Here is a 23618-nt window from a genome sequence, read left to right as displayed (position 1 = left end):
CTGCATGCTGTTGGATCCAGACAAGTTTTGGCCCTCCTTCTACAACTTAACAATAAAACCCCTCTGTTTAAAGAGAGACTGTATCAAGAGTTCATGCTGCTCCTTTAAGAAGCTCAGTATTGGTGGGCTTCAAAGCAGCTGTGCTAGATGCTTGTAGCCATCACTACGATGCTCCTAGATCTGGTCAAAGATTAGACACATCTCCATAATATGCACCATCATGAGATTTGGCTTGTTTTTGCTATTTCACCCAGTCATCTGGACTTCAACCCATTTTGATGTTAGAAGGATGCAAAAAGTCTCATCTTGGCAATGCAACTTGTTTGCTTGGGGGTCAAAGACTGGAATGTTCTGCGTAAAGCGAGGGTTTTTCTTCTCTGCACTTCCCTTACCTAATGAAAACTCCCCACAATACACAATAACTTTTTTTTTTTTCAGTTTTCTCTATCTGCAATTCAAACTTGCCCAAATGGAAAGTAGCTTAATTTGATTTTAGGATCATTTAACTCCATTCCATGATGAAAATATAAAGGGTCATTTAATAAGTTTAGTTGGGAATATAAATTACTACAAGGTGTTGCTGTAGGTAGCTTTACCACAACAAACCAGAAATCAATATGTGGTACGTTCTATTATTGTATTCGGTCTCATTAATACTTCCATATAAACAAAATCAGACACATTATATGTAATACCATGGAAAGCATATGGAAGCTATCACTGACTTAAATGTTAACAGTCTGTATCTGATGAAATGTAAGAGAATTTTTGCTGATCCACACTGGAAATACAGAGGACACAGAACTGTCAGTTAATGACTGTCGAGGGTTTCCTAACCCCCTCGTGTTTCTGAAATTATGCTATCCTGGAGATACCCTGTAGAAAAAGCTGCTACACAGTTTGCAAGGAGTCTGATAGTTTATGGGGAGCACTTTTCTTCAATGTTCACTCTCTTTCCCTGAATGACAACCCAGGTAAATGAAGTAAAAGAGGAAGTTTCCTCCCCACCCTCCTCTAGAAAATATACGGTAATTTCACTCCTCACCCCACCTCCAAAAAACACATTTAAAAAAATGCTCAAACAACTTATTTCTTCTTTTAAATGATGATGATGATGCTTTTGCATGTATATTTTGATAATAGGCAAGAATAATCAAATGGAGGTCCCTTTTTGCTTTATGCTGTACAGCCATATAGTAAATAGACTCTAACCATGTTTTTAAATATTAGGGTTGGGTCTACAGGACTCATTAAAACACTATAGCTGGCATTTAAATCACTACCCAGTTTGCCATACCCTCCATAGTACTAGACTGTTGCACTGCCAGGAGATAAATATAGGTAGAAATAGAGATATCACCTTGCAACATAGCAGTATATCTGCATAAAGATAAGCAACCCCTTATTTCCATAATGTGCCACGGCTATGACATAGCAAACAGCCATCACTCATATTACTCACAACACTTCTTCAGTTAATTACCTGGCTCGACCTGCTAGACCAGAACACGCATCACAAAATAGCTAGAGATCGAGCCGTGGGAGGCCGGCAAACCTTAAACCTTGAGATAGATGTGCTGTTTGTTCCCTGTGTTGTGCAAGCACCATCTAGTGTACACCTTGGATCCATCAGTGCCTGCAGAATAACACACACATAGATACACCTATATGAACAAATGCACACTACATACATAGAAAATTAATTCATTACCCTTACAGCGTACTTACAGAAAAGGAAGAAGGAAATATTGTCCTGACCCTTCTTTATATTAATTGCTGCAATGTCTATATATCAGCTCAGCCCCACCCAAAGCAATGAGCACTTTCTCTCCCTTTCCTGAGAAGATGTACTGTAGGTTTTAGCTTGTAATAGCATTTATAAACATTGGAGAGAGAACTCTCTTCTTAGGCAACATTGCCTTCCCTTCATTTGATAAGAAAACATATGGGGATGCTCCCAGTGCAAGGTTACAAAGAACTGCTTCAAAGCTTGCCCATAGCACTGGGTTAAAATGAATTGATTTCACGTGAAATATAATCTAGCTGACTGCATCACAACGGAGCCTTCTGTGGGTCTCGAAAACAGATTATCAATGCGCATGTATGCTCACAGCACCCTCCTGCTGCCCAGAGTTGGGAGGGTGGTTACTAAGCAACAGAGTCCATACACTTCCCAAAGCAGATAGGCCTCAAATGAGCATTTGGGGTCGGAAAATACGGTTTCTGTTGCTGCCTTCCCCACCTGCAAACAGACATTCACCATTGTTTTCAGAGTCATAAGAGCATATACAGAGGAGAATAAATGAATGCTTTGCACATTTAAAAAGTCAGTCTTAAAAAAACCAGCATCCACTATTTAAAAATAAAACTCAATTTATGTGTATAAGATGAAGGCTGAGAAACAGCCCCTCTTTCTTTCAGCAAAATCTTTTAATTTTTTCCCCTAGAGCTAAACACTGAGTTTCACATTTTCAAGTGACCTCAAATTCTCAGTACCCCCTTTTCCAGATATGGACTGTGAGGCCTCTATTGGAATTTGACCTCAAAATACTTAAGCAGCACCTTGGAAAAATTGGGTTATAGAGACAAGTTTCTCCAAAGTAGGAAACTAAGTAATAACACTTAGGTAAGATGCTGAATTTCAAGAGTTATGAGAACTCTTTGATGTTGTATGAGATTTAACTTTAACTAGAGTTGATCATACTTTTCTTTTCCTGCAGAAAACTGTGACATCGGAGATCATTTGAACAAACACTTTTTATCCTGAGAGGGGTTTTTTTTCTTGTTTTGCATAACTCACTTTGTTATCATAAACTTGGTATTTGCCACAATAAATAGATACTTTTCATGAAAAATGCTCTTCCATGAAAAACTCAATTCCCCCCCTCAATAGTTCTCATGGGCAATTTTTGACCTATTTAATAATACTACATGTACCTGAGTAACATACACACACACACACACACACACACACATATATATATATATATATATAATCTACTAGTCATGTGGATGAAAGATATGGAATATATCCTTCTCCACTCACTGGCCATGTCTACATGAACAGTGGAACGCGCAGTTGTTACTGTGCAGTCATTTAGTACTTGGATAAGCATTTCGTATTTGCATAAGCATTTAGTACTTGCATAAGCAAGCACTAAATGACTGTGCAGTAACTGGCATCACTGTACAGTAGCGTCCCCCCCAGTTTTTTTTTTCAGATGCTACTGTGCTGTAGCAATTAGCTACTGCACTGCAGCTCGTTACTACTGTGCAGTAGCGTTGCATCATAGTTAGTGCTTGACTATGCTACTGTGCAGTAGCAACAAGCTAGTTGTTACTGCACAGTAGCGTCTCGTGTACACATGCCCACTATGTATTACTTGTCAAAAATTACCTGGATCCCGTTATCAGGAGCAAGATAGATTTCAAAAGGCCAAGTGTGCCACAATGGTGCTGGATATATCTGGGACAGAGAATAGCGTAAGAGATCACTTTTATTAGATATCCTTTCTTGTCCCAATCTTTGGGTCCTGCCAGAGGTCAAACTGGCCATTGGTGCAATTAAGAAAAGACCTGATGCTGACATATCTAGCACCAGTGGGTAATGGCTCCAAGCAGTCCCATCACCAGCCTTGAGCACTAAAATGGATTCTAATAGTCTCCCTCCTTCTCACACTTGACACAAACTTTCCCTTCTCCAAACCTGAATCAATGCAGTCACTGTTTGTGTCAGGAACTTAAGGTGCACTGAGGATCTAGTTCAAAAATCTCATGCTTCAAATTCACAAGCTGCTGTCACTTATCTGTGGGAGATGATCTTGTCTGCTTGTGTTCTGAGCTCCTGCTGATAACAAGCTCCTGAGCAGCTGCAGAAACCTTGTATTGGGACTGTATTTGTCTCTCTCTCATCTATTTTTAGTTCTTTTCATATTCATTTACTTAATATATTATGATGTGCATTCCACCTCCCTCTTGTACTTTAAGACCTTTGGGTAGTTTCATACCACAGAGAGAGAGGAGGAAAAAGAAAATTCTGACCACTAAGAGTAAGATGCTTGCGACAAATGGATTCTGAGGTAATTATCATCCATGTGCACTGGCACAGTCTTTCCAAGACTGCTAAGGATCCCCCCTCTGGAGGCTACAGATACATTTATGTAAGATGATAATAGGGAGGCTGGCTTTGAAATAGGTTATTAGTAATAATTCCTGAGGTTTGCTTTGCCTTTTTCTTTTAACGTTGTAAGCCTTCTGTCAGGCACTGAACAGCAGTCACAAAGGGCAGATTTCAATTTAGGGGTTTAACGCTAACTTTCTAAATTTGGTTAGAGTCCCCACCCAGAAACCCAGAAAAGTACATTTTAACTGGGTGGTTTAATAGAAAATAAACTTCACCACTCACAAGCAATGTTTAGTTAAAATAGGGTTTATTAAAGTGTGGGGAGGGGACAATGTCAACTGCGATTTTAACTATTAAACATTACCTGAAATCCCAACCAGTTAGAAGCAAGCTAACCCAGGGGATATAACACTTAGCCCACTCAGTTGGGTAGGGAGACTCACCCAGGGCTGCTGTCTGGGGGATCTGCCCCTACATCAGCCAACTATGGGTAGACACTGGGTAGGGGAGCTTATTCTGGAGGACCCTGCCATTCCTCAGTGCCAGGACTTGCTGCTCTGCTCTAAGGGCTCTACCACCTACATCTGCCAAAGTAGCAAGAGCTGGGTAGGGAAACCCATGCCAGACTTGGTGCCACTCTGCCCTGGTGATCACTGTTACAGATTGCTGCTCTAGCCACTGTCCCCAGCAACTACGATCATTCCAGTGCACCACCAGAGATTGCCACTGCTCCTTCGCTGGTCCTCTTTGGGTCACCTATGCAACCCCAGCTCTGCCAGACCCTGCCTTACTTTAACAGAAGGCTCAGGGATTTTCAGTTCTAATGAACATCAGATTCCCATGTGGACCCACTCTAGACATCTGTGCTCACTACCATTTTCTCTTGAGGAACTGATGAGCCACAGGGGATACAGAGAATAATTGCTGTCCAGAATATTTCTTCCTCCTTATAGACACTGTTTCATGCCTCAAACTGAAGGCACCCCACTGCAGACCTTCTGCAAAGCTCACAGTGAGTGCTGACCTTTCAGTGGCCTTTGCATTAATATTTGTGTGCCTACAATCTCCACCATCCTGGAAAGGAAGGCTGGTGGACACAAAAATCATATTCCCCCACCCTGTACAATTGCACACTTTAACCCCAAACAGTCAACTCAAACCCACAAACAGTGAAAAGAGGCAAGATAGACCTGAAACCTCTGAACATGCATACCAATGAGGGTATGCTGAGAGAATACACTTAGTTGCCAGTGTAGAGCAAAACCATAGCTGAACAGACAGTAGATAAGCAGGGTTACAAGGTTAGTTTTTTCCAGGCCATTTATCTCTTCATGTGACAGCTTTATTTTGATAATAACTAGACACTCCTGCTTCTGATGTGTTAAAGCTCATAGATGCTACTATTTGCTACCAAGGAGAATTACTGTCTCTGTATATACTTTATTGGCTCAGCAATACAGGCGAATTGCAGCAGTTGTGCTCTTGGCCAGGGTTACATCTCTGCTGGCAAATGTAATGCTCTCATCTCGGTGGCTTCTGCTTATTGAAGAAAAAAGCAATCCACCAAAGTATTTTGTACCCACTGTACCATAGTTAGGAAATGGTGCTGATGACACATGTTTTGGCTGCCTCCTACCTTGAATATATATTTTCTTTTATCAGGCAAATGTCAGGGTAGAGATGTACCTCATAGATCAACAGAGATGAGTAAGCTTTCGTAAGAGCAATGGTTCCTGCACAACTATCCCAATATGCAAGAAGACTAACAAGTATGGCGTAAGACCAGCTTGGCTTAGCAGGGAACTCTTCAGTGAGCTAAAACACAAAAAGGAAGCTTATAAGAAGTGGAAACTTGACCAAACAACTAGGGAGGAGTATAAGAGCATTGCTCAGGTATGCAGAGATAAAATTAGGAAGCCAATGCACAATAAGAGTTGCAGCTAACCAGGGATGTGAAGGGTAACAAGAAGGGTTTCTACAAGTATGGCAGCAAAAGAAGGCGGATCAGAGAAAGTGTGGGTCCTTTACTAAATGTGGGAGGCAATCTAGGGACAGAGGAGGCAGAAAAGGCTGAAGTGCTCAATGCCTTTTCCAACTCAGTGTTCACAGGCAAGGTCAGCTCTCAGATTACTGCGCCTGTCAGCACAGTTTGGGGAGGAGGTGAACAGCCAATAGTGGTGAAAGAACAGACTACTTAGAAAAGCTGGACATGTACAAGACCATGGGGCTGGACGGGTTGCACCTGAGAGTGCAGAAGGGGTTGGCCAATGGGACTGCAGAGCCACTGGCTATTATCTTTGAAAACTCTTGGCAATAAGGAGAGGTCCTGGATGATTGGAAAAGGGCAAATATAGTGTCTGTCTTTAAGAAAGGGAAGAAGGAGGATCCAGGGAACTACAGACCAGTCAGCCTCTCCTCAGTCCCTGGAAAAATCACGGAGCAGACTCTCAAAGAATTCATTTCTAAGCACTTGGAGGAGGAGAAGGAGATTAAGAGCAGTCAGCATGGATTCACTGAAAGAGCAAGTCATGCCTGATGACCTTCCTGATTGCCTGATTGCCTTTTATGATGAGATGACTGGCTCTGTGGATGCAGGAAGACCAGTGGATGTGATATATCTTGATTTTAGCAAAGATTTTGATACGGTCTCCCACAGCATTCTTGAAATCAAGGTAAGGAAGCATGGGTTAAATGAATGAACTATAACATGAATAGAAAACCAGCTGGATCATTGGGCTCAGAGGGTAGCAGTCAGTGGCTCAATGTCTAGTTGGCAACAAGTATCAAGTGGAGTGCACCAGGGGGTCAGTCCTGGGCCTGGTTTTGTTCAATATTTTCATCAATGACCTGAGAGATGGGATGGAGTACACCTTCAGCAAGTTTGCAGATGACACCAGGCTGGGGGGGGGGGGGGAGCGGCGGGGGGGGGGGGGTGGAATAATACATATGCTGGAGGGTAGGGATAGGATTCAAAGATGCTTAGACAACTTGGAGGATTGTGCCAAAAGAAATGTCATGAGGTTCAACAAGGACAAGTGCAAAGTCTTGTACTTAGGACAGAACAACCCCATGCACCACTACAGATTGGGGACTAGCTGGCTGGGCAGCAGCTCTGCAGAAAAGGACCTGGGGATTGTAGCAGACAATAAGCTGAATATGAACCAACAGTGTGCCCTTGTTGCCAAGACAGCTAATGGCATTCTGGGTTGCTTTAGTAGAAGTGTAGTAGGTCAAGGAAATTGTTTATTCCCCTCCATTCTGCACTGGTGAGGCCACATCTGGATTATTGTTTCCAGTTGTGGGCCTTCCATTACAGAAAGGATGTGGACAAATTATAGAGTCCAGCAGAGGCCACAAAAATGGTTAGGGAGCTGGAGCACATGACTTACAAGGAAAGGCTGTGGACTTATTTAATCTGGAGTAGAGAAGACAGAGAAGAGTTTTAATAGCAAACTTCAACTACTGGAAGGGTGATTCAAAAGAGGATGGAGCTGGGCTGTTCTCAGCGGTGGTAGATGACAGAACAAGGAGCAATGGTTTCAAGTTGCAGCAAGGGAGGTTGAGGTTAGATATTAGGAAACACTCTCTCCTGAGGAGGGTAGTAAAGCACTGGAACAGGTTACCCAGAGAGGTTGTGGAGTCTCTATCGTTGGAGGTTTTTAAGACCTAGCTAGACAAAGCCTTGGCTGGGATGATGTAGTTGGGGCTGGTCCTGCTTTGAGCAGGGAGTTGACTAATTATCCCAGGATGCTCTACAGCACTGCTCACACCTACCTCTTACTGCCCATGTTTAAGCCTAATACTACAATTTTCCAGTTGCTCCCAGGAGACCCTTAGAATCCAAAGTCCTCCTAAGGCACTGAGAGTTTGCTTCTTGCCGTGCCCAAAAACATCTCAGTTTTATCACTGCTAAGCACAAAGGTGTCTAGATCATATCTAAGTGTTGTAAGGACCCCCTTGCCCCCCCCCCCCCCCCCAAACAAGGTGTTTCTTTGCCTTTCCTACTTCAGGGGCCAGTCTAGCAAACCTAATGGGTCAGGCTTCATGCAGCTCTAGCATAAAGCCACACCCTGAAGTATGTGTTTGGGTACCAAATATCCTACAAACATGTGTGCACATGCTTAAGTGATCCTAAGTGTTTCCAATGGCGTCTTAAAAAATGAACAGGCCTCAAGGTAAAAAAAAACAACAACATGCAATAATGCTTTCAGAATTTGTAACTTAGTTTGAAATTGTTCCCTGTTAAGGCAAATCACCCATTCCTGACCATGAAGGTCCAGTCCTGTAGGATACCCCATCGCCTGGGGGTACTGGGCATCTTCAGCTCACACTACAGCTTGAGTATTTCATGAGATAGTCTGTATGGGTTGTGGCAGGAAAAAGAACTGTAGTGGGTAAAAATATTGATATCTAACAGCACTGATAAGTCAGTAGGCCAAATCCGAAGATACTGGGGGCTCATGGAAAACCATTTAAGACAGTGGTGGTGGAAGGTGATAAGTCAAATTTGGAAAGGATTGCTTAGGAGTATTTAACTTACTGATATATGGTGTTAAGGAACGTTGTGCTAAATTCATCCCCTGGTGGGATCACGAGGATCTATAGGAACATCAACCAGGGGCCAACTTAAAGCACTGGTATTCAACCCAATGTAACCTTTCAGACCCAATATTTAAGAATATACCTGCCAAGTGATCATCTCTTGAAAACGCTTACTTTAACGCTGTCACAAACTGCCTTATATTCCCCCTTTGCTTCCACAATTGCTTCCTCCTTTTCTTCAGTCTGTTAATCGATATCCTATATGCCCATCACACTTTGACTTGTTCTGATGTGACCAGCAAAGTGTGGAAATACTGATTTCCACTTCACCAATTCTGTGGAAATTTTTGACCTGTAGTATGGATGCAATCAGAAGTCTGAATTTGGGCTCATTTCCATGGAACCTAATGTACAGACACAGCTCAGAGGGGGGTGAGGGAGTGAGACGGAAAGATGTTGTTCACTGTGTAGTACAGCAGGGAAGCAAAATTAATAGTGTAGAGGTGAAAGCAGTGGCTGACAAGCAGACATGGAAATCTACTGCTCCAATTCCGCTCCGTTGGGTTTCTTCTTAATATGGTGTGCATCACTTCTAAGTAGTGGGTTTTGTTAGAGATTCTATTTCTTCAGCTCCTGAGCAGCCCCTGATGCAGCTTTTTCTTCATGCTGACAGTTTTAAAGAGGCCAGCTGCCAGAACATTAAAAGCAGGAAGTCCAGACATTTGAAGTCCAGACCTTTTTACATAAAAGTCACAACAATGTTCAAGCTGATAAAAAAAGGGGGGTGGGGATGAAAAACAAAAGGTTTTTGTGTTCTCCAACATGATCTTGAGACAGGGCACTGATCGTTTTAGATATGGAAAACGTTGTCAGAAGAGGAAGCTAGAATGCTGGCTCTGACACAATAAAAAACCATTGCAAAATATCAAAATACTTCATGTCAGCATGTCTAATACGTTTGCACATGGTACTTTCTTCTACACTGTCTTATAGGTGGGGAGTGGAAGAGAAGGAAGGTACAGGGAAGGAAAACTCACTGTCTACATCCTTTTTTAAAAGATAAAAATGAATTCCCTGGAGGACTGTGCATCTCATTCTGTCTGTTGCTCAGGGTAGGGATAGACAAAACTCGAAACTCCGGGTACCAATAGACTTTATTTTTAATCCGAGTCTGATCAAAATATTGCTAAAAGATCCATATAGCAGGTTGATGGCAAATTCCAGAGCTGAGCTGTCTTGGACTCTGAGGCATCCGTGCCAAGTCCAAATTGTGAATTTTGCATCTTTTTTTAGACCATGAAAGAATAGGAGCTATTCATTTATATACCTGAATTATGAGTCATTTTAAATGTATTGGATTATATGAGTCAGATCCTGTGCCTATTGAGATTAATGGCAAAACTCTTGAAATCTTCTATAAAATTAAATAGTAATTACATACAAAATACACACACAAACTATGTCAAAGAAAATGGCTCGTAATTATTACATTCCATACACACACAAACAGTCAAAGAAAATGACTGTGTGCAGAAAAAAGTACGTAAGAGTTAGGAAGCTTCAGGATTAGGGTTACCTATACAATTTGAACCATCTTTGTTGGCAATACGCATCATGATTAATTACTATCATTCTCCACAAAATCCATGACCCTTTCAGTGCACAGAACAGCCAATTTTCAGTTAATAAGCTGCTCTGCCATATTTTATTTTTTTCCTCATTGTTCTGTGTGTCGCATTAGGTCCTGTTTACTGCATATTATTCGAGCTCTTCCTCCAACAACATAAAATTATTAATTTTCTTGACTTTTTATGACACTCATCACCACATTGAGTGCTTCTCAAACATAATTCTTATTACAGTACTCTCATAAGGAGTTGGGTATTATCTCTATTTTATAGGTGGAAAATACAATTTAAAAAAAAGAGAAAAGATGAATGTCAGAAGTTTCCACTAATTTTGCAGCATTTGGTTTGAGTCATATTAGGAGCTATTGTCTGTTGGGCTTTTTTCTTTGTTTGGGTCTTTGTGGGGGGGGGGGTTGGAAAGAGCGTTTACCTTCAATGCACAGTTGCCATTGCATATTGTTGCAGGGGTGGGTACCCAGAACTTCTGAATTTCAGACATCAAGGTCTCAAGTGAAGTACCCAGAAAATGAGGAAAACAGTTAATGATCAGCTGTGACAATATGGGTAAAGTCTTTTGCAAAAAAACCCTCACATAGGAACTATGGGGAATAAACAGGGAAAGAATTCTTTATGACAGCATTCAACCTCCTTAACCTTGAAAGCATATTTTTTCTTGCATTGTCTTGCCTTCTTCCCTACCTACATTTCTACTTCTTTGAAAACAGAGAGGGGCGCCCTCAAGTGAAAGTTTTCATCATTATGTAAGCCTAAAACTTCCCCAGAGTAGATCAGTTCTCTGCTCTGAATGAAATATGGAAACTCTTGAAAAATATTATGCAATTGTGTCATTAAAGATAGCAACAAAAGGAACGAAAGTAAAGGTGTACAAATAACTTTAATTCTGACACTTTTTAAGAGTTTAGTACTGGCCTTTGTGATCTAAATAATAATCTTGTAGTAGTAGGGGAATGAGGAGAGTGTGTGAATGAGATTTTCTAGATTTTTAGCAAAAAAAAAAACTGTAAAAGAAATCCAGAAATTCAATTAGTTGTCACATCAGTCATCAGAAAGACTGTGCTCTTTAAAGCCATGCAAACATTTTCTTCACAGGAGCTAACAGTATGCGAAAGCAGTAACAGGCTGTTACTCTCTGTGGACCATCGCTGGGGTATGAGATACGTACTCAAGGTTTCAAAGGTAGTTGTTGCGAACAGATGAATGGAGATGCACTTGAATCTGTAATTTCATTTCTGATTTTGGGGAGGAGTATGCTTTACCGGGCCAATTATTCTACCAACCCTCCCACTGGTTTCATCGTTTCTTCTCCACTTCCAAGTGAATATAGTCTGGTCTCTTCCCTACCTTTGGTTCCGATCGCACTCCTGTTATCTTCACCTGGCAGGCCTAGTTTCCAATACCCAGTTTCTGAGCCCTGACAATCCTAGCTTCTGCATGAAGGTTTCTTTCAATCTACTCCCACCTCCAGTCCCATTGCACTCTTTTATTTCCTAATCCCAGTTCCTTTACTTGACCATTGCCAGGTCCCTTCAGATTTCTTGCCCCCTCCCAGTCTTCAGTTCTCCCCTCCCTTACTGAAGTTCTCTCCCTCTTTGCCCTTCACTGTCTATCAGTCCTATTTTATTTCTCAGGGCTCCTTGTCCAGACTTGCTCTTCCTTCCACCTTGTTTCTGGACTCTGTGCCCTAGTCTTCTGCATCCTTTTCCTTTCCTTTTTTCCCCCAGACACTTTTCCCTGCAAGCACCACAGCTCTTCTCAGATTTCATCTCCCCATATTTCTGTACTGTTTTTTAGATCCAGTTGCCTTGTCGAGATAATCCCAGTCTCCTTCTTTCCTAGCCCCACATCCAAATATCAAATCATAGAAAATTAGGGATGGAAAGGACTTTCGGAGGTCATCTAATCCAACCCCATGCTCAGAGCAGGACCATCCCCAATTAGATCATCCCAGTCAAGACTTTGTCAGCAGGATCTTTAAAACCTCCAAGGATGGAGAGTCCATCACCTCTCCAGGTAACCTGTTCCAGTGTTTCACTACCCTCCTAGTGAGAGGTTTTTTTCCTAATATCTAAGCACAATTTCACTTGCTGCAACTTGAGATCATTGCTCCTTCTCCTGGCATCTGCCACCACTGAGAACAGTCCAGCTCTTTGGAGCCCCCCTTCAGGTAGTTGAAGGCTGCTATTAAATCCCGTCTCAGTCTTCTCTTCTCCAGACTAAATAAGACCAGGTCCCTCAGCCTCTCTTGTAAATCATGTCCCCCAGTCCCTAAACCATTTTCATAACCATATGAAAGTTCCTTGCCCAGCTCAGTCTATGTCTACCTCTCTGTTTCCCTTGCTGGCTACCATTTTTGGTCTGCTTGCCTATGTAATAGAAGCCTGCCATCTCAGCCACCTTTCCAAACCATTTCTAGCCCCCGCAAGCCTAGAGATTGGGAGCAGCAATAAGGTTACCTATACATGTGCCAGATATCTGCTCCAATACATGCTAATTAACAGGCCCCAGAGCAGACTTGATTAACCGAGTCTGCTGGAGCGTGCCAATTAGCACTCTCCAGCATCCTCTGTGTCACGTGTATTCAGTAACCCTGCACTTCAATATGGCAACCGTGGTGCTTTAGTTCAAGAACCCCTGCCACTATTTTGAAGTGCTGGGTGTTGAATACATGAGATGCTGTGCACGCTTTAATTTGAGTGGCTCTCAGCTCCCTTCACCCCAGAGCACATGTATAGATTCCCTAAGAGGGAAAGATCATCTTTACCCTTACTCCTTGTGCTGAAGGAGGCCATGCTCAATCCTTCTGTGAGGGCAACATGATCACTGTGATCAGTCACGGGTGCCATGAGGAGGTGAAGCAGGAACATTTGGAGAGATAACTGCTAAAATAAAGGAAGTCTTTTCTGAGCACGTACAAATTGGTCAGGGGTGGGCAGGAGGGGATTGCCTAAAACTGGGTAGAATTTCACATGGATCAAAAACAGTACATCCTTCTCACACAAGCCACATCACAGCTAAATGTCATATCCTCACGCTTTAGCATGATGGTTGTTCAAGAGACACAAGAGTATTTTTTTTTTTTTTTGTATGGGCAAAATAATATGTTTTCACTACCTCATTTCAGGAACTGGCTGAACTGAATTTCACCCCAGATAGTTAAAGTTTGCCACAGTTAGGAATGACTAGAAGTCTTCTCATGGTAAATAGCACAACCTTAACCATAGGTAAATTAAGATTCCCCATCCATTATATCAAAGGGAGAAAGAAATTTAGGAGGCAAACGACAGGAGGAAGAACAATTCTATTGAAGTCAATGAGCAAACTTACTTTAATTTTCTAGGGGAGGAATTGCACTCACAGGTTTTAAATTCCTGCAATTTCTTTTCCAATATTTTATAAGCTTTTTATCCTAAAATGTTCCGGTGTACTTCCCCACTTACAATATATGCACTACACAACTGAGTTGCTGCAGGGAACTTTTTTTTGGCTAATGACCCAAATGCAAATCTCCATTCTTACTAAATGTGCCATGACATCTTAATGTCTCCAAAGAGCACAGAGGAACATTGTCTATCCGGCCTCACACAAATAGCCTACGTACAGTAAATTGCACAAAGCTCAATGTAGCTAAATCAGGGAGGGGAAAAGCGCCGCGCCAAGGCACTCTTGCAGAAATGTGGACTTATTTTTCTGAAGGCAGGCTTGCTCTTTTCTGTGGCAAATGTAGTGGGAGAAGGCTGGGTCCACCGAGGGTGGAAATCCCATGCTATCACCCTTTGCAGTTTTCCTTCTGATACTCTGGCTGAGCGCATGGATTTTAGGAGCTGGGTCTTCATTCTCAGGTTGCAAATGAATATGGTTCAGGTCACTAATGGCTGTCTGCCAGACATGAGAAAAGCCTCTATAGTAGCAGAAAGTGTCCTGACGAGACAATAACCTCTCCACGAGGCCTCCACATAGCCCCTTCTCTACCTTGCTCCAACAGGAATTGTGTTGCTAGTTTTTGTTTCTCCCTGAAGTTGTCTAGTGACAGGGATGAGAAGGGAAACCAGAGATAGTTAACAACATTGTGAACCTTAAGCATTTGCAGACAAAAATACAGTAAAACTTTACCTTGAAGAGTTCTTTTCCCCTGATCCACCCTTCATCTATGTCCTCAGTACTGTACAGGTAGAAGGCCAGCAGGGTGGCACCTTCATAGAATCATAGAAGTCGGGTCGGAAGGGACCTTGTAGATCTTCAAGTCTGATCCACTGCCTGGGCAGGAGGGAAACTGGGCTCAAGTGACCCCAGCCAGGTAGGCATCCAGCCGCTTCTTAAAGACCCCCCAGGGTAGGAGCCAGCACCACTTCCCTTGGAAGTTGGTTCCAGATCCTAGCCACCCTGACTGTGAAGTAGTTCCTATGGATGTCTAATCTAAACCTACTCTCCAACAACTTGTGGCCGTTATTCCTTGTTATCCCAGGGGACGCTAGGGGAAACAAGGTCTCCCCCAAACCCTTCTGGTCCCCCCTAGTGAGTTTATAGATGGTCACCAGGTCCCCCCTCAGCCTTCTCTTGTGAAGGCTGAACAGGTTCAGGTCCTGTAACCTCTCGTTGTAGGGTCTGCCCTGCTGTCCCTGGATCATGTGGGTGGCCCTCCTCTGGACCCTCTCAATGTTGTCCACATCCCTCTTGAAGTGGGGTGCCCAGAACTAGACGCAGTACTCCAGCTGTGGCCTGACCAGTGTCACGTAGAGGGGGAGGATCACCTCCTTGGGCCTACTTGAGATGCACCTGTGGATGCACAATAGGGTCCGGTTAGCCCTGCCGACCATGACCTCGCATTGTTGGCCCACGTTCATCTTGGAGTCAACGATGACTCCAAGATCCCTTTCTGCCTCCATACTCTCAAGAAGGGAGTTTCCCATCTTATAAGTGTGCTGCTAGTTACTACTGCCCAAGTGCAGCACCCTGCACTTGTCCATATTGAAACGCATTCTGTTTTTGTTAGCCCACCCCTGCAACCTATCCAGGTATTTCTGCAGTCTTTCCCTCCCTACTAGTGTGCCCACCTCACCCCAAATTTTGGTAGCATCAGCAAATTTGAACAGGTTGCTTTTCACCCCATCGTCCAAATCACTGATAAAGAAATTGAACAGTGCGGGCCCAAGGACCGAGGCCTGGGGGACTCCGCTCCCCACTTCCCTCCAGGTCGAATATGACCCGTCCACCACCACCCTCTGAGTATGACCCTTCAGCCAATTAGCAATCCACCTGACTGTGTAGGCAGCAATGCCACAGTTGCCTAGTTTTTTAATGAAGATGGGGTGGGAGACAGTGTCAAAGGCCATGCTGAAGTCCAGAAAAACTACATCCACGTTGACACCTGCATCCAATGCTTTTGTGACCTGATCATAAAAGGCAATCAGGTTGGTCTGACATGACCTGCCCCTAATGAAACCATTCTGGTTGCCCTTGAGCATCATCCCCGATGCCGGCCCATCACAGATGTGCTCTTTGATGATCTTCTCAAAGAGTTTCCCCAGGATTGAGGTAAGACTGACGGGCCTATAGTTGCCCGGGTCCTCCCTCCTCCCTTTCTTAAAGATGGGGACCACATTGGCTATCTTCCAATCATCTGGCATCTGGCCCGAGCACCACGATCACTTGTAAAGCCATGCCAAGGGCCCAGCAATAACCCCTGCTAGCTCCCTCAACACCCTGGGGTGGAGAGCATCTGGACCTGCTGACTTGAACACGTCCAGCCCCTCCAGAAGCACTCTAACCCGGTCCTCCTCAACCTTAGGTCTTGAGGCGTTTCCCTCAAGTCTGTCTTGAAACACAGTGGGGGAGTCCCGGTCCCTGCACAAGAAAATGGAGGTGAAGAATTTCTTAATGAGGTCTGCCTTCTCCTCTGGTGCAACCACCAGATTGCCCAGCGCATCTTGCAGGGGCCCCACATTTCCCAGTGCCTTCTTCATCCTCCCTATATATTTGAAAAAGGACTTTTTTTTATCTTTGATCTTGGATGCTAGTCCTAGGTCTATATCCACCTTAGCTTTCCTTATTAGACTACAGTCCCTTCCAGATCTACAGAGAAGAGTACCCAGGGTAAGAAGAAAGCCAAAGCCATGGGGTAGACAGATGAGTCATGTGTAGGATTTCCAGCACTGTGGATTTTAGACATTGAAAACCTAATGTTAAGGTTATCATTGAGCTAACCTCTCTGAATATATTTGGAAGAGTGAATCAGCACTTGTGGCTCATCATCCTCATCACAATGCCTCTGAGATCTTTATACAATATAGGAAATGACTAAAATGATAATGGGCAAGTTCTTTTCTCAATTTGCAAAGGGCAACATAGATTTTCAAAGGCGAGAGACTCAGGACATTACTTTCCCACCAAATTGTGGTCCCAGTTCTTCTAAGGATAGTAAAGACAACCACATTTTAAAATCTAAGAGAGGTGGGGATCAAGGCTTTGGAAGGCTCATTCATATGTCAGATTTACAAGTGCAAGTCTAGCTTTGGGTCAGACTCGACTTTTCAAGGGGTAGTTGAACAAACCCACAAGCACGCTATTGTCTAAATCTGATGTTATTCAAATTGATTGAAACTTTTTCTTTCTTCTGCAAGTCAACTGGGAGATGCCAGCTCTTCACACAATGTGCCACAGAAAAGACTTGTATTGGATATCTGTTCATCATCTGAAATTAAAATGTTCCTTCTATTTACCAGGAGTCTTTGTATTTGTTCTGTGTATCCATTGATATTTATGGAATCAATATGTAATTTAGTATCAGTATATTTAATCATAATCAGCCCAAGCGTAGTGTTTAGCTGAACATATAAAATGTGCTATAATGATTCTAAAATGTTTAATTTAAGAATCACTGCCTCTCTGCATATGAATCAGAGACCTGTGTTTAATTATTGATAGCAATTAGAGCACAGAAGCAGACAAACAGCATCTGGTGGCAGGAATAATTCCACAGCCCAGCCCTTATTCAGATTCTCCTTTGGATCCAAGCAATGCTTCACTGATTGATTCCCTGCATTGTGTGAATGTGGTTTTCTGTTTCTGAACAACACTTTGGAAACATTCTGTCCTTTTATGAGCCCTACCGTCCTTACAGGTTTATGCTCCTCTGGGGTGAGCAGATGCTACGTAGGGATATGGCTGGTCAGATGTGTTGTCTTAATGTAATCAGACTCCAAACACTATTTCTAGGTTAGAACTTGTCGGGTTTTTGTGCATGCTGCCTCGTGGATGCTAGAAATTTAAATTATGAATTGGTATTCAAGACTCAAGGTCAGGGAATTAAGCAGAAGACTGCTCTGACGAATGCTAGCTATAAACGCTTAAGCAAAGATGGCCAAATAGTAAAAATGACACTGGAAGATGTTAAAAAAATTAGGCAGCGAGGGTTTTCTCCTGCCCCCTAATCATCACTGGTACCATTACGTAGCACAGCTACAGACCCTCAGTTCATTTTGATATGGCCCATGGGGTTACACTGTCTTTTATCAGTGAACGATCAGGAAAAAAAAAAAAACCCAAACACTAGGGGTTTCGTGAAAATAGCAGGTATGAAGAAAAGTTTGTATATTTGAGCACAAATTATAATTTCACTGAAGACTGGGCAAATGTACGTAGTGGAGTGGAAAAACAGAATCAGTTCATAAAGGATTTGGTAACCCATAAAGACGATAAATGCATGTGGCCCATTTACACTCCAGTGGGAAACACGGTCCCAAGTGTATCATGACCGTACAGGAAGTTAGACGGTTTGGGTGGGTGGGCAGGGAATTAGAGAGAGCATCCTTTGTGAGGCTGCTATTCCAGAACAGAAGCAGGTTGGGAGGGAGAAAGCAGAAGAAGGTGGGGAAAGGGCCTTAAGACGTTCTTTTGTTTTAATGACTGTCAGATAGAACTGGCAGGTATGCAGACAAAGTAATCTTCAGTGCACGATGATTTCTACCACGAGAGCAAGCCTGGAGCAGGGAAGGGATTGTGGGGCAAATCTTTACGCTACCCTTTACCCAGGGTTTCATAGATTCATAGATTCATAGATGTTAGGGTTGGAAGGGACATCAATAGATCATCGAGTCCGACCCCCTGCATAGGCAGGAAAGAGTGCTGGGTCTAGATGACCCCAGCTAGATACTCGTCTAATTCTGGCACCCAGAATTGCACGCAGTATTCCAACTGCAGTCTGACCAGCGCCCGATAGAGGGGAAGTATCACCTCCTTGGACCTATTCGTCATGCATCTGCTGATGCACGATAAAGTGCCATTGGCTTTTCTGATGGCTTCGTCACACTGCCGACTCATAGATTCATAGATTTTAGGGTCGGAAGGGACCTCAATAGATCATCAAGTCCGACCCCCTGCATAAGCAGGAAAGAGTGCTGGGTCTAGATGACCCCAGCTAGATACTCGTCTAACCTCCTCTTGAAGACCCTCAGGGTAGGGGAGAGCACCACCTCCCTTGGGAGCCCGTTCCAGACCTTGGCCACTCGAACTGTGAAGAAGTACTTCCTAATGTCTAGTCTAAATCTGCTCTCTGCTAGCTTGTGGCCATTGTTTCTTGTAACCCCCGGGGGCACCTTGGTGAATAAATCCTCACCTATTCCCTTCTGTGCCCCCGTGATGAACTTATAGGCAGCCACAAGGTCGCCTCTCAACCTTCTCTTGCAGAGGCTGAAAAGGTCCAGTTTCTCTAGTCTCTCCTCGTAGGGCTTGGTCTGCAGGCCCTTGACCATACGAGTTGCCCTTCTCTGTACCCTCTCCAGGTTATCCGCATCCTTCTTGAAGTGTGGCGCCCAGAATTGCACGCTCACTGACATAGAGCGCAACCCCTCCCCCTTTCTTCCCCTCCCTGTCCTTTCTGTACAGTCTATAACCCTCAACATGTACCGCCCAGTCTTGGGACGAATCCCACCAGGTTTCTGTTTCCCTACTAAGTCATAGGTGTTTTCTGCAAGCAGGAGTGCTAGTTCATCCTGCTTGTTCCCCATGCTCCTAGCATTGGTATATAGGCACTTGAGCCCTGTGACTGGTGCCTTTGCTGCCCCCCCGCTCTGAATCCCAAGGGGCCCCTTCTGTCTTACCTTCTTGTTGCTTACCTGTGCTGTAGTGCTGGCTGTCGCATGGCTTGCAGTTTCCCAATGTTCTCCTTCTTCAGGCTGGGCTGTCCTTGTGGGTGCCACATGGTTTGGTGGTCCACAGCTTCACCCGCCCTCATCTTCCCCTCCCCCCGACAAGCCTAGTTTAAAGCCCGCTGGAGGAGATCCACCAACCTAGAAGAAAACACACGCTTACCTTTGGGGGACAGGTGAAGCCCATCCCAAATGAGCATGTCCCTCGTCGTAATGTGCGGGTCATTGTCCAGGAAGCCGAAGCCTGCCTCGAGACACCACTGCTGAAGCCGCCAGTTGGTCTCTCTGATGCAGTTCTCCTGCCGTCTTCTACGTCCATTCACTGGTAGGATGGAAGAGAAAACCACCTGTGCACCGAACTCCCTCAGCCCGCCGCCCAGAGCTCTGTAGTCTGCCATCAGGTGATCGGGGGTTCTCCTGGCCGCATCATTAGTACCCACATGGACTAGGACCATGGGGTAATAATCAGTGGGCTTGATCCTGGCCTGGATTACTTCCATCACATCCCAAATCTTTACTCCAGGCAGGCAGTAGACCTCTCGTGTTGAGGGGTCCTGGCGACAGATGGGCCCTTCCATACCTCTCAGGATGGAGTCGCCTATGATGAGCACTCGTCGCCTCCTCCTCTGGGTCTGCTTGGATCTCTTGACCTGTTTGGAGCATGGAGAGTTTGGTGTTGCTTCCTGCCCAAAGGTTTCCTCCTCTCCTTCCATCTCCTGCAGGGTTGCCAGGGCCTCGTACCTGTTCTCCAGTCGGACTGGAGGAACTGGTACTTGTCTGCTACGAGCAGCTCCGGTCCTGGATGTGACCATCTGCCACTCTGCTGTGGAGGGCACTCCCCGGGATGCTTCTTCCTTAGGTGCCTGGGCCTGCAGGGAAAAGAAATAGCTGTCAATTTCATCCTCCACCTCCCTGATCCCCCTCAGCCTGCTAACCTCCTCCCGGAGCTCCCTCACCTGCGCCTCCAGAGCCCTAAGATGGGCTCCTGCTGGACAGGTGTGGGGGCCCCCAATCTCTGCCCCCCCCGACCCTGCTGGGGATCCCCCGCAGGCCAGGAGGTTTCAGTCTATCCCACACTGGATATTATTCATTTTGAGGCATTAGTTCATTGTTTTTCACTAAGAAAAATATAAAGTAGAAGTAATTATTTGTGTTGCAACTGGGGAACTTTTTCCATCTCCTAGCTTAAAAGAAAAGAAAAGTCAAAAGGTGCACATGTCGGGATCATGGGATCATATGAAAGTAGGGCTGGAAGGGACCTATGGAGGTCATCTAGTCCAGGCCGCTGCTCAAAGCAGGATCATTCTTAACTAAACCATCCCAATCAAGTGTCGATTCAATCTGTTCTTGAAAACTTGCAAAGATGGAGGTATTTAGAATTCAGGAAATTCAGAAGAAAGTGAAGGCAGGCAGAAGAATCATCTGAAAGTAAGGCATGAGCTGCAGCAGTATTATCTGGGATCCTAGGCATGATGCAAGGGGACTGTTCTCAGTGTTGCTGCACATGGAGCCAAACCTGGGTCAGAACATGCTTGGACTCAAAGGGCATTTTTTTACGTGCTCCGGGAGTGGTGGTGGGGGGTGGTGCATTTTAATTAGAGCTGCTCTAATTAAAGCGCCAGCAGCATCTCATGTATTCAGTGTCCCATGCTTCAAAATTGGGGAGGAGGGGGAACTTTAACTAATGCTTGTTCAATGGGGATGCTGAATACATAAATCGCAGAGGCTGCTGGAGCACATGAATCAGCACACTCCAGCAGACTCAATGAATCGAGTCTGATGGAGCATGCTAATTAGCATAAAGATAATTAGCATGCTACTTAGCATACAGATTTACCTCGCAGATCTTTGATTGATCAGGTCTGCTCCAGCGCACTGGAATTACATTGGGCCAGAGCAGCCTCCGCACATGTCTACAGGCACCCAAAGAGCTATGAGGAGCAAAATGCAGAGCAGAATTTGGCTCGTATAGTAAAGGAGAGATAGAAGAAGGAAAGAGGATAGATATTAAAGCCCCAGATCCTGATTCAGAAGAGACAGCTAATTGATTTTGGATATGCAATGCTGCTTTAACCAGGTTAAGGCTACGTAGGACATAAACTGAAATGTCAGTGGGGGTTTCTATATGTGCAAGTAGCATATAGCAGTAAACTCTGGTGCAGTTTGCACTGGAGCTTATTTCTCTTAGGTGTAGCATTTATACATGCGGGGTGACACTGGGGGATTACCCTGCCAGCCTGGGGCTGCTCCAACTCGCCTCAGTGCCCGGCAGAGGGTCTGGCTCTGGCACAAGAGGACTAGCCAACAGGCAACCCCCAACACTATAGCACCCTCATGCCTCAGCCAGGCCCGGTCACCATCTACATGTTCATTTCCGTGCACAACACTACTCTGCTTCATGATAGTATTGTCCAGGACAAGTACTATCCTACAGCAGAATTAATTTACTGCACCATAATAGAGGCGCACTTGATATTTTACTGCGGAGCTAATTAGTCAGTTCTGCAGTAAAGCACATGTGTCGATGCAGCCAGTGTTGAATAAAATGTATCAAGCAGTTTCTGACAAGGAAAAAAAACCAAACAAATACCTCTTCATCTCTGTAAAAAATATCTCTTCATCTCTGTCATTAAATCCTAATTAGCATGGCTAAAACTTGAGGCTCCTCCTCTGAGATATCATCACTCAGTGATCTCATCCTGTAAATGTACTTGCTGTATTTCAAACAGTAGTATGAATAAGCTATTGGATCCGCTATGAGATATACTTCAAGCAAAGCATTTGCCATTTTTTTAAATCAGGTATCACTTTGTGCTTTCCACATAAGAAATTCCTGATTGAATGCATTTGCTGTAGCAAATATAATGTGGCAGATATAATATTTTTAAATATAACTCAGTGTTTGAATTTGGAAAGTGCATTTACCAGGCATTGCCCATGGTATATGAGGTGTAGCAGGTTGGGGTATCACTTAGCTCAGTTCTGTAGTTAAAAAATGAGTAAATGCTGGCATTTTCCAAGGGTTTTCTTGAGTCTAATGAGGTTGAAGACCACTGCTCTAGGTGTAATGAGGCCAAACCACAACCCTGGACCCAACTGGTCCCAATCAAGAGGCCCAGAGCAGCTTCCTGATCCCAGCTGAGCTGAGTGAGGCAATCAGGGCAGCCAGTCTCTTGAAGCTGCATGCAACAGGCCTTACATACTCCAGCCATTAAGAGCCAGGCCCAGCCCACAGTGTCCTTGTCTGGGCAAATGTGAAAGTTTTTGCTCCTGACCTTCCAGGCGGTTCCTTGCTGGTTCTTTCTCCTGGCTCTGACTCTGGCTTTCAATCTTGGTAAGACCCTTGGGAGTCCTCATTCTAGTTCTCTGCTCTTGATTATGGCTTGACCTTTGGCTCTGTATTTTGCCTTCTTACCCCAGTTAACCTTCAATTTACCCTGTCTCTGGCTTCAGATTCTGACCCTGGACTGTCCTGATTTCAGCCATGGCTTCTAAGTCCCTTGCTGATGCCAAGCCTCTCTGTACTCCAGGTCCCTGGGAACCAATTTAGACTGTACCTGTACTCCAGGTGTCTAATCATTAGGCCATACCACCCACACCCTGGTGCATAACACTAAGCAAATTAAAACAGATCAGACCCACAGGCAGTAGAGTTGAGAGAATAGAATGAGTCCAAGGAAGAAATATGGCATGGGATGGTAGGGTAGCCCAGTTGGTTGGGGCCCCCAATGCCAGATACCCATTGTAATGGGTGGGTCTTGGGTCTTCTAGTCTGCTAGGCAATGGGGGTGGAGAAGGGGCACACCAACTCCTCCTGTTAAAAAAGGGGATGGGGAGATTGTAGATTACTTCAGAAGGGGTGAACTTTTTGAACTTGTTTAATGGGCTAGGCCACTGGAGCAGCCTGGATGCTTGTGGAATTTGTAGACAGTGAACAATTGAAAATAAAAAGAAACTAAACTTAATGCTAGAAGGACATCGTAACACAGTGACATAGTGGGCTAAATTGGTTTTCAGTAAGCCAGAACCGGGCACTTCAACTGGGAAGTTGTGTGTGGGGTGAGCGGAAGAATAGGGGCACAATGGTAAAAGAAATCCAAATTCCCATTTGGGCTTCATAAGCAATGAGTAACTCTTCCAGAGAAGGCTCAGGCACTGAGT

Source organism: Alligator mississippiensis, chromosome 3 (assembly GCF_030867095.1).
Source record: "Alligator mississippiensis isolate rAllMis1 chromosome 3, rAllMis1, whole genome shotgun sequence".
NCBI classification, from domain to species: Eukaryota; Metazoa; Chordata; order Crocodylia; family Alligatoridae; genus Alligator; species Alligator mississippiensis.
Note: the sequence above shows the minus strand (reverse complement) of the source record.